The following is a 15,796-nucleotide window of genomic DNA, read 5'->3' as shown; positions in this document are numbered from 1 at the left end:
CCCCCCCCCCCCCCCCCCCCCTCTCTCTCTCTCTCTCTCTTTCTCTCTCTCTCTTCTTCATCTCTTTCACCTCTCCGGCTTTCCTCCTCTCATGCCCACCTCTTCGGTTGCCGTCGTTTCTGCGGAGCAGCACCAACGAGGCTCCCAGATGCCGTAATAGCTTAGGAGCCGGCGTAATAGCTGCCACTGCCTTCCTAGAGAGAGTTATAGTTCAACAACGCAGAAATGGAATCGCGAGAGAAAGGGGATGGGCGGAAGGTAGGCAGCAGGGTGAGCGGAAGAGAGACGCTCTCGCTGAAGACGATAGCGAGGAGAACACGGAGAGGAGACGCCGAAGAATCGCTAACCCGATGCTGAAAGATCCCGGGTAAAACGACGGGGAAATGCAATAACTGCGGGGGAGGACGGACGATTACGAAGATGCGAAATGTCGCGATGCATCGTGGAGCCGAAATCGAACTTGCCGTCGGCAAGCGCGATTGGAAACTCTACAGAGGATGTGAGGAATCTTCGACGAATGTATCTCTAATCGGCTTGCATCGCGGCGCAAAAGCTAGTTTAACATCTTACGCGACTCAATAAATTGATTAAATTTTTGAATGGGTATAATACTCTGAAGCAAATTTATCTTTTTTTCATATCAGTTTTAAAATTTGTAATTCAAAAATATATAAATAATAATTAATAACTATATAATATTTTTGAATTTAAAGCAGGATTTGTTTAATAGAAGGAAAATAAAACCGGAGTTCTTAAAATCTTATCATTTAAATTCAAAACGCACAAGGCAATTATATGTTTATTTTCATGATAATTTATAACAGTTTTAGCCAACTGTCATGCGTTTTATTTAAAATAAATGCTTTAAACGAAATATTTTATACAATTTTAATGAGAGATGAATATTTTGAAATGTAAATGACATGCTATTGAGAATTTTATCGAATATGAACGTACTGATGATCTATTTAAAAAATATATCAAAATTAGAATAATTAATAAGTAATTAATGAACAAAAAAGTAATGTACTTTTAAAGAGATACAGAGATTTTGTGGTTGTGTAAGTAGATATAATAGAGAGTAGAGAAGCAGAGATCGTAAGTAGTGGTTCTAATATTTTCTTAAATGGAATCTGCTAGAGTTATTCAAATCTTATGCAGTTCCAAATACGGCTTTCAACCATATGTTACATTTTGCATGATCGCGTATTAATACAAACTCTAATGAAATATCCTGTCTGAGCACATTTATCTAATATATTTAAGTCAAATATATAATATTTAAAAAATCTAATTATTCTTAATTGTACATTTTCATTTTACTATCACGGTCAGTCAATTAATATCCCATTAATTTCATACGGATGCGAGTGCAAAGCATTATAATATTTATTTACAATAGTTTCATTATTGTTTGAATTCTTTAAAATCTTAAGAGGTACAACACATTAAATTCGACATTTTTTTCCTGTCATAAATTTAGGTACTAATTGAATAAAAATTTATAATTCATACATAGTGATTAATACATTAATTGTGCCTCTTGCGACTTCAGAAATTTTTTTATTATTTTCGCGCATGCCATAAGATAACTTTCCATGTAACAAAGCTAGTTAGTGTTATATTTATCACGCGCCATTTTTAGCGATTCATACGACAAATTCTGCAATGACAATTAGATCGTCAAAGTAAATTAAAATTAATGAATTTTCCGCATATATCAACTTGTGAAGTCAACGATAAAGGCGTCAAATTTAACCAAATTTAGATTTATAATCTTCTGTTATAAATCTATTGTAAAGTAATTAAATGTAAGAATATTTAAATTTGCATGCTGAGCGAACATAACTTATTTATATAACTTACATTTCGTTATTAGAATAGACCGGGAACAAAAGTACAGAATACAATAAAAACGTTGTCAATATTTTTGATTTTGAAACTATAATAAATATGTGTATGTTGCTGCAAGGTGAAATTTTTAAACAGATAGACATCGGTTCGTTTGTTATCTGCCAATCTTCGCGGAACGTACACATATGCAGGAGCAGAAATTATTCTTTTCACACATCAACCAAATTTTATTGCGTGCTATAAAATCTAAAATATTTTTTTTCTTTATAGCAAAGAATAATGTATTATATTTCAATATATTTTTATATGTTTGTTGATGATTTGAATATTTGAATTGACTTTTATCTAGATTTTTACTTAAAAATTTTATTATAAATCATAAAATACTATTAAAGGGGACAATAGTAACATCAATGCCTGTGGAGTCAATTGTAGCGTTAATTTTTCCCGGACTTGATTTTATCTTCAGCCTCTGAAACAGTAACGATAACGTTATATTGTCAATGCACGAATATTGTACATGGTAAAAAAAACTGCGTAATGACAGTATAACAATATCGTTAGTATCGTTAAGAGTTAGAGAATAGGGTATTATAGTATTGTTTTGTACAATAACATTTTATTTGTATTTTTCTTCACGTGGTATTGTTTTTATCTAAATTTTATTATTTATTATTTATTTCACTTAATTTTAGAAGGAAAGAACTATTTTATATTTTTTGTCTTTTTTACAGATTTCGTAGATTTTATAACATAATCGAATTATCAAATGCCCGCACGAAATGAAAACCATTCAAGTTCAAATTTTAGCTGAAATGATATTTTTCGCAATAAATTATATATTTATTTTTTTCAGGTTTTCAAAATACTGGTAGCACTATTATTAAATCGACAATTAATTTATAGTTGTAAGATTATTATTTGTGTTTATAAATTTTATTATCGTTTATAGTTAATTTTATTAAATACATATAATACACATATATGATTATAAACAGTTTTATTAATAAAACTAATAAATAATTATTATTCTAATTATAAATATGATACAATTTTCCCCCCTCTCCTGTTACAATTGTCTCGCAGGTTGGGATGATTGTAACAAAATTCGTCGCAGTCTTTAAATAAAAATAAAATTTTTTTTCTACTTACACATTACAAAATTAAACCACAAAGAAATTTTGTAATTAAATAAACTCTAGATCTATAAACGCAGATCTTTTTTACGTAAATATTATATTTTTACTGTTATAAAACTCTACCAAACTGTTACTTTTGTTTTCCAGTCTACTTTTCATTAATTTCTAAATAAAGTTTGAAATCCATGAGAAAGACGTTGCCGGCGAAATTACAAGGCAAGCAATATAAAAGCGCAAAGACTCCACACACCTATCTCCCGAATTCTTTCCTCGAAAAGCAGTTTATCGACTACCTCCCATCAAACAGGTACCACCCGGGTCTGCCGTTGCACTTTTCAGAAGAGAAAATCACGATCACGTCTGCGACCTCCCTCATTTCTGTTTACCGTGCACCGAGGCGGGCGTGCTACGTGATGGCGAATACTGTCATCCCGCATTCCAGTCGCGAGCATCGGGAAAGATAGAAAGAATCCCGTTGCACCGCCCGTCCTATCCTATCCCATCCTCTCGTTTCCTCTCACCCCGTTTCCGGTCCCCCGCGACCCGGCGCGGCGCGGCGCGGCGCGCGTAGAAGGTGCATATTCAGAGGAGAGAAACCCGTGGAAACTCCGGGACGTTGACACCAAAAGCTGGATTCTGGACGTGGGGATGGCGGTGGTAGGTCGGACGCGACCCGTCCGTTAACATAGTAGTACCCCCGCTAGGTAGTGGGTGGCACAGGAGTAAGACAGGAGCGGAGAGGAAGCGAGGTCCGCGGTATCCCGTAGTGGTGATGCCGCTGCCGCTACCGCGGGGGAGGGGAGGAAAGAGATGCGAGTTGTTCCAGGCATAGTGAGACGTTCGAGCGGGACGGATGCGGCGCCTTCGTACCGGGCTGGACAAGGATGACACGATAATACGCCGACATCGTCGCCGTCGTCCTCGTCCTCATCCTCGTCCTCATCCTCGATCCTCGTCCTCATCGTCGTCTTCGTCGTCGCTGTCGACGTCGTGCGGTCGCGGACCACCGTCAGTCCCGTGGAAAAGGCGTGGCGACGTCGCGTTCGCGCACCTTTGCACCTGGTGCGCCGGGGAAGACACGCCTCCGTGGAATTCCTCTCTCCGGTCCGCCTACACGCCCGCTCTCTCTCTCTCTCTCTCTCTCTCTCTCTCTCTCTCGTGTCCCTCTCTCTACTTCCTCCTTCTCCTCCGCATATTGCCGTATGCGCTCCTCCGACTTTCTCATCCGAGCCGAGCGTTCCTCACTCTACCTCTCTCTCCCTCCCTCCCTTCCTACCCTCCGCTCCGTCGCCTAGGAGGAGATCAAGGATCTCTATTCTCTCCACCGACAGCTCTCTCTCTCCCCGCTTCCCTCCTCCCACCCTTTCTAGCCACCACCGCCGGCGTACTGTCGCTGGCAGCGTAGCAGGGAGAGGACGAGGACAAGCACCGGCACCGGCACCGCCACAACCAGCAACCGCTACCACTACTTATACTACCACTACCACCACTATCAACCATCATCAACACTACTCTACCGCCAACGTCTCTTGTCTCCTCTTGGGGCCTGTACCGCCTGTATCCAGTGTATCCTGGCTAAACCGTTACGCTCGCTTGTTGCACATGTGTGCAGGCTCGCTTGGTGCACATACGCGCTCATCGCACGCATGCTCGCCGAGCTCGATGTCTAGTATGAGCGTGGGTGCTGTGTCTAGCTTCGCTGGGAGAGCGCACACACATCAAAGTGCGCGCGCAGTCCTCTCTCTCTTTCTCTCCACTGGCCATCCGCCCACTCGATATTCGCCGGTGTCCCAGCCACGTGATTCCCCTCTCGACCTCCCCCCCCCCTCCTCGGCCGGGCATAGGTTTTCAAGGGAAGAACGGGGGAGGGAAGAAGGCGGAAAAAGACGGAGCAAGAGTCTTCGGCGAAGTGCGATTACCGCAGACTCGCAGAATCCTTCGGCTTTTCTTCCCCTCTCCGTCGCGTCGCGTCGCCTCCTTTCCCTCGCCTCCCCCGCGCCCGCGCCTGCCTTCTTTCTCCTTTTTTCACTTCCTTCCGATGCGAGGCTACCGTCGGGATGTTCCTATCCTACGTGCACGTCTCGTACCGAGGGACGAAAGACGTGGGTATTGATCAGAGCCCGCCGCGGCTGCGGAAGTAGCCGACATTATTTCACGAGGAACCGGCTGTCTCTCTTCGTATATGCGTTCGCGCTGTTTAACGCGCATTCGTTCGCTTCTATTAATTAGAGTATTAGACGGCCAAATAATCTTTCGTTTTATGTACGATATTGAGAAACTTGGATAACGCGAGGGAGAAATGGTCTATAAAAATCTTAAACGGGATTAAACACTAGACTGCTCTTGTGCTAATACACATCGTGAAATGGACTTTCGAGGAACTTCCCACGCATCCGAAAATTCCGCTTGACATCCGCTTGACATTTTAAAAAGTAAGTATCAATTAAATAAAGTCATATTGTTGCGTTTTAAGAAAAGAATCTTCAATCATTTTTATTTTATATAAAAACAGAAGATTTTTGTTATGAATTTTTACAAATTTTCAGACTTTTGTTAAAAATTGCAAACAGTAATTCATAAATGTCTTGAGATTTATTAAAAAACAAGAGAAAAAAAGATTGCCGCTTACGCTCGCATCATGTAATTTTACTCTTCTAAAGGAATACAAAAATAAACGGCATCAAATGCTATTTTGAGGATTAATTCGCGTTTTTATTTATTCTTTATGAGCGCACTTGTTGTACGATGAATAAATATTCATGGTTCTTATCCTCAAATGAAACTTCAATTCTATCCAATTGAAGCTTTATACGATTGTTTAGGTTGTCTTTTTTAAAGTTAGTCGCACGGAATGCATAAATCCTTTTCTTAAGACAAAATCTTGCATTTGATCAAAAATAAATTCGAAATAAAGAGAAATAGAGATAAAAGCTTATATTCGTCGTAAAAGATAAAATATGAAAAAGAAAGGAACGAACTAAACATGAAGCCACCTGAGGAAAGGCTCAGGATTGGCTTGTCTATATTCAGATTTTCTCAGACCATCAATCTCGACTTTTGTACCACAGGCTAAGCCAAAGATGGTGGGAAAAGAAGAGAACAAAACGAAAAATCTGAAATCGTGAAAGTAGTGAGCGAATGGAGTACAAGAGAACATAAAGCGAAGATATACGGTAAATGGAAGGATCAATACACGTTTCTGCTAGATCGCCGACATTCCTTATCCTCAAGACTTGACACCCGTAACGAGTACTGTCGCGAACAAAAATCGCGATGTGCCGCGTAAAAATAAAATAGTACATGTGCGAGAACGTCACGTGTCACGTGCTGCCGTTTATTTTTAACGGTATGCATGTATTTGGAGTAAAGCGAATACGTGACGTTGATATCAACGTGGTACTTATATTTTTTTATAGTTTCGATAACTTTCATATTCTCTGCTCCTTATATTCTCTCCTTCTCAGATTCTTAGGTAGACAAATAAGTTCATTTTCTATATTTTTACATTATATGTACTTCTGAATTACATATATTTCTCTACAAATCTGCATGTAAGTTAATATATTTTAGGTAAATCAAATATAAAAGCAGCTTAGCATAAATCGCATTGCTTGCACATTGTATCATTGACTGCGTTCGGCATAAAAAATAGTATTGAACAATTATTGCATTCTTTAATATTGTTATTTACATCCAGTGAAAAACTAAGAGTAAGATAAAAAAATTAAAGAATTTTACACCAGTTGCAAAACCACTTCTCCTGTTGAATGCAGCTAATAAGTATAATTTTAATGTATACACTCTAAATTTCTTGCAGTGAAACTTCACACAACTCCAAGAAAGTGAAAATACAACCACCCTTCACTTTTTGAGAAAGAGTGACAATTTTCTCTGTTTAGCATCGATGAAGAAATCTCACTTCAAAAAAATCATTCCTTTGAAGTGAAAATTCACTCTAAGAAGAGTGAAAATCGTCACTCTTTCTCAAGAAGAGAAATATTTTCACTTGTTTCAAGGGTAGTTGTATTTTCACTCTCTTGGAGTGAGATTTCACTGCAAGAAATTTAGAGTGTAATAATATAACAAACGTCTCCAAATTAACATATACGAATGTTACTCCATTAAACCGATGTCCTCGGAAAAACGCACTTGCTAACGCACACGCGCCCTGAAACGATCGTATTTTATGTCGCATCGTAATTCAAATATCGCAGTATATAAAATTCAAATCGTCTGTCGTAAAGTAAAAAGTCGTTCCAAGTCGAATAAGAGTGGTGCATTAGCGGCCGGACCTACGTCAGACTGCACTTAATGCACAGTAAAAACAGTAAATACTCCTTCATTGTGTTTCTCCGCTTCAGAAAGAATTCAAGTTAAATCGTTAAAAATGTCAACTTTTGCGCGTAGAATCTTCTTGTCGAATAGAAATCGCAAACAACGAAAAAAAGGCATTAAGCCACCGTTTACGATGTCGATTAAAATTGAATCAATCTTAATCACAATCTGAAAGCATCGTTACTGCAGTTATCTTCGTCGTTCGGCGAATCAAAGTTTCAACTTGCAATCCGTAACTGTCGTTAATTTATTATTTAGAGATATTAAACATGAAAAAAGTTTCTCAGACTCTCGTCTTTCTTCTTGATAAAGTAACAATAAAAATAGTAAAAAGAATCGTATAATAAATAATTTGACACATTAAAATTTGTATAAACATTCGACTTTTGAAAAATTTGATTAAACTTTTTACAGAGATTTTCTCATAGTTTATTTTTGTCTTTTCTAGGAGATATCTTAGTATAGCTTAAAATTCTGTTAAAAAGCACTTCAAATCGAAAATAGAAAAAATTATTAATCTTAACAAAAAATTTAATTCATTAATATAATCAAGCATATTTTTTTATCTTTAGATATGGTATAAATAGCTCGATACTTCAATTACGAATATTTTATTTACTTATAAGAACATGTAGCATCGTTTACTTACGAAACAGTAAACATATTACATCCATAATCCGAGGTATAATCCCCTTTGCACGCAATCGACAGTAAATGCGCCACATTATTGCACACGCAGACACGCCGAACTCCTAACGTGTAATTTCGTCGCATTAAAACGTCGTAATGCTATGGCGACACTCGCGACGAATCGGTGGCGCGTTCGCACATTCCCTCGCGATTGCGAGCGCGGGGCCGCATTAAATTAACGCTCCGCGATTCTCCGCGCACGCAATCACACTTAAAAACCCGTGTTCCCACCTCCGGGTTCCAGAATCCCGTTCTTCGCCGCGCATCCAAGACCCGGTAGCGCCCGAGGGAAGCGTACTCGGGCCGGGTGAGATCGCGCACGCTGGCAATTATTTGCGCAACTCCTTACCCGCGCGGTGCGGGTTCATTAAGACACTAATTACCGGCGTGCATGCGTGTGCACGTAAGAAACTGAGTATATACGATGAGGTACAACAACGACCAGGACCCGGCTAGCTCGCTCAGCTCGCTCCGCGAACTTCCCCGCGACGTTGTACCCTTCTTGCCCGCGTATGTAACGAGCTAGTAGGTAACGCGCGAGCTCTCTGGCACGCTCCAGACATCTATTTACAAGGTTGCACGTCTCGGTTACGTTGTTAGAGACCTAACTTGACTCCGACTGCCTGCCTGCCGATTGCCTCAAGTTAGTCCGGGGTGGGCACCCGCAAAACCAAACCCTGCAGGCACTGTATAACATTTCGCTGCGTCTGATAGCTCTTCTGGAACGCATTATTCAAGCTTCCAGTGCGCGCGTTTTTATCCGTCCCGAATCGATAATAACGGGCACAAAATAATGACGAAGATTTTCGAAAGGCATAATCCTACATACAGTTTGAATTATATATGTTTTCTAAATTATTTATTCAAAGAAAGTAAACAACTTAAAATTAAAACATTAAGCAATATTCGTAGTATAATTTTTTTTCAAATCTCATCTATTTGTAAGTTATCAAAACTATCAAAACTATATATACGTACCTTGTTGATATGTCAACATTTTTTTAAAGTAGTTTTCATTTAGCTATTTACGTTATAAGCAAATTAGAATAAAAAAGCAATGTTATAAATGTTATAAATGACAAAATTAATAATAAATAAAGAATCATTAAGTAATATATAAAAGTTGATTGATGATAATTTTACTTACACCGCATTATTGCACGTGCCGCGTGGAAACTGTTGCAGCAGCCCACGTGGTGTATCGCGGGTGAGGCTGCATTTCCCACGGGCGGGGAATGACAGGGGTGTATACGGTCGGCCGATCAGTAGGTAGAGGGGTTGTTTAGAGCGAGCGAAAGAGAGGAAGACAGACGGAGAAAGGGGAGAGGTGGAGAAACACCGAGGAGGGGTGAAAAGCACGTGGCGCAGGCGACGCGCGCCTCTCTGCCACGGGTGGCTGTATATCTATCGGGCTTTCCACCCCCAGCATCCCCCCCACTTGTTGTGCTTTACCGTGTTGTGTTGCTATGTTGCCTTGTGTATCGAGAAAGTTCAACGCCGGCTAGACGATGTTTTCCAACCGTCGGATTTACCGGCGTCAGAATCAACAGGCTTTCTCCGAGAAGCAGCTTCGAGAAATCACGAAGAAAATGTCTCACTTAATGTAATTGAAGGTTAAAAATAGCGCAAAATTTCGGACGGAATATTCCAACGGCAAAAATAGTCCTCCTTCTCAAAATTCGCAACAGAAGGCACAGCAGTGAATAGACTCACTAAGAGACAGCATGAGATCTTGTTGGAATTCAATGGGAATTCTTGAAATAAAACGGACTACTTTATCATTGTGTGAATCGTAACAAACGTCACGGTAATTTTAATATGGTCGGCCGAAAACGAAATATATTAATATAAAAGCCGATAATAATTTTTAATTACATCATAAAGTTTTTACAAGTTAGATAATTACCATGATATTTTAATATTAATAATTATGTCCGTTATTAAAAGGTGGCAAGATAGTGAGTCTTGAAGGGGATGTATGATTATTGAACGCCGTTCTTTGCTGGGGTGTACTATAGAATATTAAGGATAGCAACCCTAAAGGGAATATTCTCAGCGGAGCATAAGAAAGTTTTCGGAAGTATCATCAGTTCTAATTTTGTTATATGAAAATTAAATTGTAAAATTAAATAGTATATTCCACCTTCGTTTTATAAATAACATATCAATAATTGTATGCATACATATATATATATTCTTGACAAATAAATTAATTTTTTCTTAACAAATAATTTTTAAATGTATCAATATGACTTGCCATTCCAAAATGAAATATTCTGAATTTTATAACAAATTTTTATTAATGGAAAGAATATGGCTTTGTTCTATGTAAGATTAACTTTTTAATCTCGGTTTAACTTACTATTTATCTTTTTCTAATTCTAGCAATTAGAAAAATACAAGGAATAAATTGAATCGAGATCGACTTTACATTGATAGAACCGGGCCTAATAAATATTCTATTTTACTTATAACAATATTTGTTTCTTTTTCTTTTAATATTAAAAATATTAACACAAGTTCTGTTCTATTGATTTTATTTTTCAAGTTTCCAAACTTCTCTTCTATAAAGTTTCACATAATGATATACGTGCTCCAACTGAAAATATAGAAACTCATTTAATCTAGTTTAGCGTCGCGGTCGTTTCTCTCTACTCCTCCTATCTATCCTGTCGAAACACATTGGAGCAAATTTTTCGCGTCGATCCCGATCGCTCCCTCGAGAATTAAATTCCCTTTTAACATCCGAGCAATTTCTTTTCACAGTAATCGCAAACGTTTAATTGGCCCAACCGAGAGGCAGGTAGCTACATTAATTGCAGCGGATTGCTGGTCAGGTGGATGCCTAATCATGGGGGTTGTGCGGTGGTAGATCGGTCCGACGCGTCGGAAAAGGTGCCTCGCATTGAATGCTAAACAAAAGCTAATTTATATCCGGAGGTCGAGACTATGCTTGGAGATCGGGAGATGAATGGCTGTTCTCTGTGCATACCAAGTGGCATGCCAGACCCTTCAGGACCGCGGAGTTAAAGATCTTGGGGGATCTTCCCCCGCGTAGGGTAGTCACTTGTATCTTCAAATATCACGTACGAGGCGGCGAACTGGGTTTTAGGAGCTCGTCAAAAGTCGCTCGATAGCCGCTTGATTTCTATTCAAACGGCACATTTCACCGTAAATTCGCCATGAATGATTTTCATCCTTCAGCATCTAGCGATTAACGAATCCTTTATAGATGTTCTCTTTCAAAGTAAATTCTAAGATGTAATTTCTATTAAAGTTAAGATGCAAGTTATAAGCAATGTATCTCAGGCAGTCTAAAGAAATGAATTCTCTTGATTTAAAATGTGAATCGATGTGAATCGATAAGAAACACGAGGGTTAGTCCAAAAGTAAGTTTCCCTACTTTAGGGAAAATAGAAAAACGAAGTTTAAAAATCTGAAAAAATTTTTTTCAGAGAGAGATTTTTTACATTTCTTAAAAATTTATTACACCTTAGTTATTTTTCTATAAAATCGCCATTTTTTTGAATGCATTGTTGTATCGTGAAAAAATTTTTGTTGTGTCTTTATTATAGTAAATGAGTAATATATTCTTCACACACATAGTTTACGATTAATATAAGATTTAAAAAATCTCAAAACGTAATAACAAAATTATAAATAATATGTGTATCATTTTCTAATTTTAAGAAAAACAATTAACAATGTTCGATAGAATCTACATCGTTTATTATTCGTAATACGTAACAGGGATTGTCGCGCATGACTGAAAAGAAGCGTATATACTGTAGTCTCTATCGATTCGAGAAAGGAAAAAATTTCCAAGCACGTATCATCACGGTGACGAGCGGGATTCGCATCGCGAGCTTCCGAATCTAGGTGGTTTAATCTATCATTGCGACGGCGAGACGAGAAGCCGAAGTAACTAGCACGGAATAATTAATAAATGCAGGGTGCATTAGTATGCGTTGCGGGGGATGAGTTCGTGCGGACCTGAAGTCGGATGAACGCGGGCCCGGGGCTCGAGACCCGGGAATTATAAAATAATAAAGAGAAAATTACGTAATGTGAGGATCAGATGAGAATTAGAGGACAATGAAGACGGGGTAAACCTCCCGTCGTCTAAAGGGGGCCGCGCTCGCCAAGGGGTTGGCGCGGGGCGGAAAACCGGAGGTCGAGGACCAGACGTCTTAATGTCTGCATCGTCGGGAGCTCGTCCCTCGTGCATGACTATCTCTACGACCCTTACATCTTTCCGATAAGAACCTTAAGTCTCGGGGATAAATTCGACTCTTTCTGAACCTTTGATATCGCGAGTTCCAACGCGCTAGTCTGGCACGATTCGGTATATCTAATTATTTGCGAACGTCTGAAAAATGAGATTCAAATTTTTATCGCCCAAAGTAGTTCGTCAGTCATGTGTCACATATACATAGTTTGCGACTTCCATTTTCTTGTAAAAATAAACGTCTCGCACTGACAGGATACAGATGAAAAGATTCGTTACAAGAATATCTCATGATATCCGATCGAAAATTTTGTACGAAAGATTATAAATTATAAATTAAATAATTGCAATATAGATTGTTTCAAATAAGTTGCACACGACCGATATAATTCTGTCAAACTTGACACTATCCCGCATCTTTACTTGTCTCATAAAGGAACATTATATACTCTAAACATGACGCATTCAATTATATATTATTAGCATTTGCGCGGCAACATTAAAAATCACCCCATCACGCAGTCTCTCGCAACCCTTTTATTATGAAAACCGGTAAGATGTCGCGAGACTTATCGAAATGGAATACGATGTCGCCGCGGGTGCTAATCGAGGATTCTAATTAGTAGTCAGCCGGCGCAGACTCGACGCGACTTTGTAAATGGTAACAATGTTATGTAATTAGGTAAAAAGTTCTGTAATCAAGAAGTAGATCTTCCGAGCCGGCCGCCATACCATCGCGCTTCTCGTCTGATCCTCCCACCCTCATTCGTATTAAAATAGTCTCGCTAGGAAAGCGTGCGTTGTGCTCTGCATATCTTAAAACCCAGGGGCTGCCACGGGGACGCTCTAAGAGCCACCCCCGTTCTGATTTTTGCTGCGATTCATATTACTACAGGCGTGGCCCGAGATTATGAAGGCGGTGTGAGAGAATCAACGTTCTTCCGCCGGAAATTTTCGCTGTATTGAGACGCGCGGAATACTCGCTCGGCACTGTAAGCTTGAAATTTCGCGGGCCGATTATGCAAATTCGCGAAGGGCAAAATATCATAACGCAAAATTACTGAAAACTTTAATTATTATCAAGAAATTATTACTATTAAGAAAATGTATTATAGCGTAGTTTAGAAGAGACCGCTGTTTATTCTGCTCTTCTCTCTACCGTACCATTTATAAATTTCGCTACCTTTCCATGATATCTGTAGACATAATATAAGAATAGACGGTGCATTCCCATGAAGTTGTCATTTATAACTCAAATCATAGCTTTCTCTGAAATATTGAGTTGAAGTGAGAGGCTAATATAATTTAATTCCTTCTAATGTACAAATGACGAAATCAGGAAATAAATACACAATCTGTACCTGTTACGTCTGTAACAATATTCGAGTTAAAAATTTCTTAAAATCGTCTCTTTATTATTTTAAATATATAATTGTTAATATGAAACTGTGTGTTACTGAGAGCAAAACATAATTGTTATTAGAGTATAAAATTTCTAATATATATTTAAGTGTAGTATTTACTCCATTCTCTACATGATATTTTCTCTAAATTCGCATGAACACTTTGCACTTGGCCAGCGTTAACAATTTCAAAACGAATAAAAATGTATTCCTGGTGAAACGAAGATAATTCACATTAAAACATTGTGAATATCCCTTCTTGACATCTATACTTTTAATTCCTGCAAATCTCCATCGTGCAATCTGAAGTCAAAAGCGGGACACTTTGTGCCTCGCAGCGCGAAAGTCTCATGCAAGATTTGATTTTAAGCAGATAAGATTGGCAAACGCGCGAGCCCGCGCGCGCTTAGAAAAGAAGGAGAACCGGTAGAAGTGATACATATATCATTGCGTATTACCCGAGATGCTGACAAATGCATACGTGGTTGCAGCGAGCAATCGTACCGCATCGTAGCGTTGTCACGTAGACATACACGCGATAGCGCAATTCGTGCGTATACGACTACACGTACGAGCGGCGTAAAAGGAACTGCGCCGCAGTTAGGTAAGCGCACACATACGTGCATATATGCACGCATGAGATCATCGTTCGCGTATATACGCTCGCGGAAACGCTGACGTCAGAGGTTTCGGTTGCTTTTGTTACTTTGCAAACGATCGCATCCGATACGATGGTATCAGGAAGACAAGCGTCGATTGCACACGTGCGCGTGACAGTCGCGAGCGTTTAATTTTCCTTAAATAAACAACAAAATGTGTCATTCGTTGAAGTACAACTATTACTAGGAATCACGGATATTCATAGCTCATTGGATTTTTCCACGTATATATCGTCCATAATGTCAGATTAATATTTAATATTCTCTTGCTGATTATATAAATTTGACTTTGTATTCTTAAAGCACTAAACACTTGCGTCCAAAATGTTATATGTGTTATAATAAATTTTTTAATATAGTTCTCACACACACATTATTCAGAAATCACAGTTGGTATAAATAACAATATTTTCCAGATACTTTGTGTTTTATTATATTATATTATAAATTTTATTTCGCGTTTTAAGTGGATTCTTATTGCACCAAACACTTTTGCAGCGAAAATATTATGTTATAACAAATTAAGAAAATCAATTCTCATATTCACATTATTCGGAAAATCTACAGTAAATAAATAGCAATACTTTTCAGATATTTTGTGTTTTATTATTCTCTTGCTGTTTATATTAATTTGACTTTAAATTTTAAATAAGTTCTTATTGCACTAAATACTTTTGCATCTGAAATATTAGATATAATATTATAATAAGTTAAGAAAATTAATTCTCATACACATTTTATTCAAAAAAATCTACAGCTGAAATAAATAGCAATACTTTTCTTTTTTTTTTTTTAATATAAGCTTAATAAGCAAACTAGGTGCGCATTAATTTTTTTCATTCAATAATAAAGAATGGCTCAAATAATTCAGATAAAAGAAATTATACTAAGAAGAGCTACGAGCCAAAACAAACAAATTTGAAATCAACTGTATCACATGTACATTAAAATTTGTTTATTTTGGCTCGTAGCTCTTCTTAGTACAATTTCTTTATTTATAATAACAGCAATGCGCGTATAAAAAATCATATAAAAATCAATATTGAATAACAAATAATCTTGTGCAATTTACATTTTAAAAAGAAGATTCGCGCACGTTGATAGAGGACAGGCAATAAGCAAATTAACAGACGTTAAAATAATTGCTACGGCCTGCACGTATTATGACGCGAATATTGGCACATTATCAAACAGTTTAGATCTCGAATGAAGATTACCGTGAGCTTTGTGAGTCATACACAATGACACGTGAAACTTCGTATACGCAAGAAATGTTTGTCATGAGACACGTACTCTTATGAAACCTATAATATAATCTCTAATAATAATCTAACCCTAAACGCGATTCTAGATTTTATATATATACAACAGGACAATGCATCTCGCAGAAAGAGAATTAGAATGCCGGGTGAATAATCAAACGTAAAGAACTGTCCTGATTCAACGACACGTTAAGTCGCTCGTTAAGTTCTACGAAGGATAAATAAC

At 38.0% G+C, this 15,796-nt stretch overlaps 1 protein-coding gene across 11 annotated transcripts in view; it reads right to left on the bottom strand.

The window, feature by feature from the left end:
• FoxP (forkhead box transcription factor P) overlaps positions 1-15,796 on the bottom strand; it is a 301,004-nt gene that overhangs the window by 130,184 nt on the left and 155,024 nt on the right. The gene's annotated exons all lie outside the window — the stretch shown is intronic.

The sequence above is a fragment of the Trachymyrmex cornetzi genome, unplaced genomic scaffold (assembly GCF_001594075.2).
Source record: "Trachymyrmex cornetzi isolate Tcor2-1 unplaced genomic scaffold, Tcor1.1 scaffold4, whole genome shotgun sequence".
Classification (NCBI taxonomy): Eukaryota; Metazoa; Arthropoda; class Insecta; order Hymenoptera; family Formicidae; genus Trachymyrmex; species Trachymyrmex cornetzi.
Note: the sequence above shows the minus strand (reverse complement) of the source record. Positions and strands in the feature narration are given on the sequence as shown.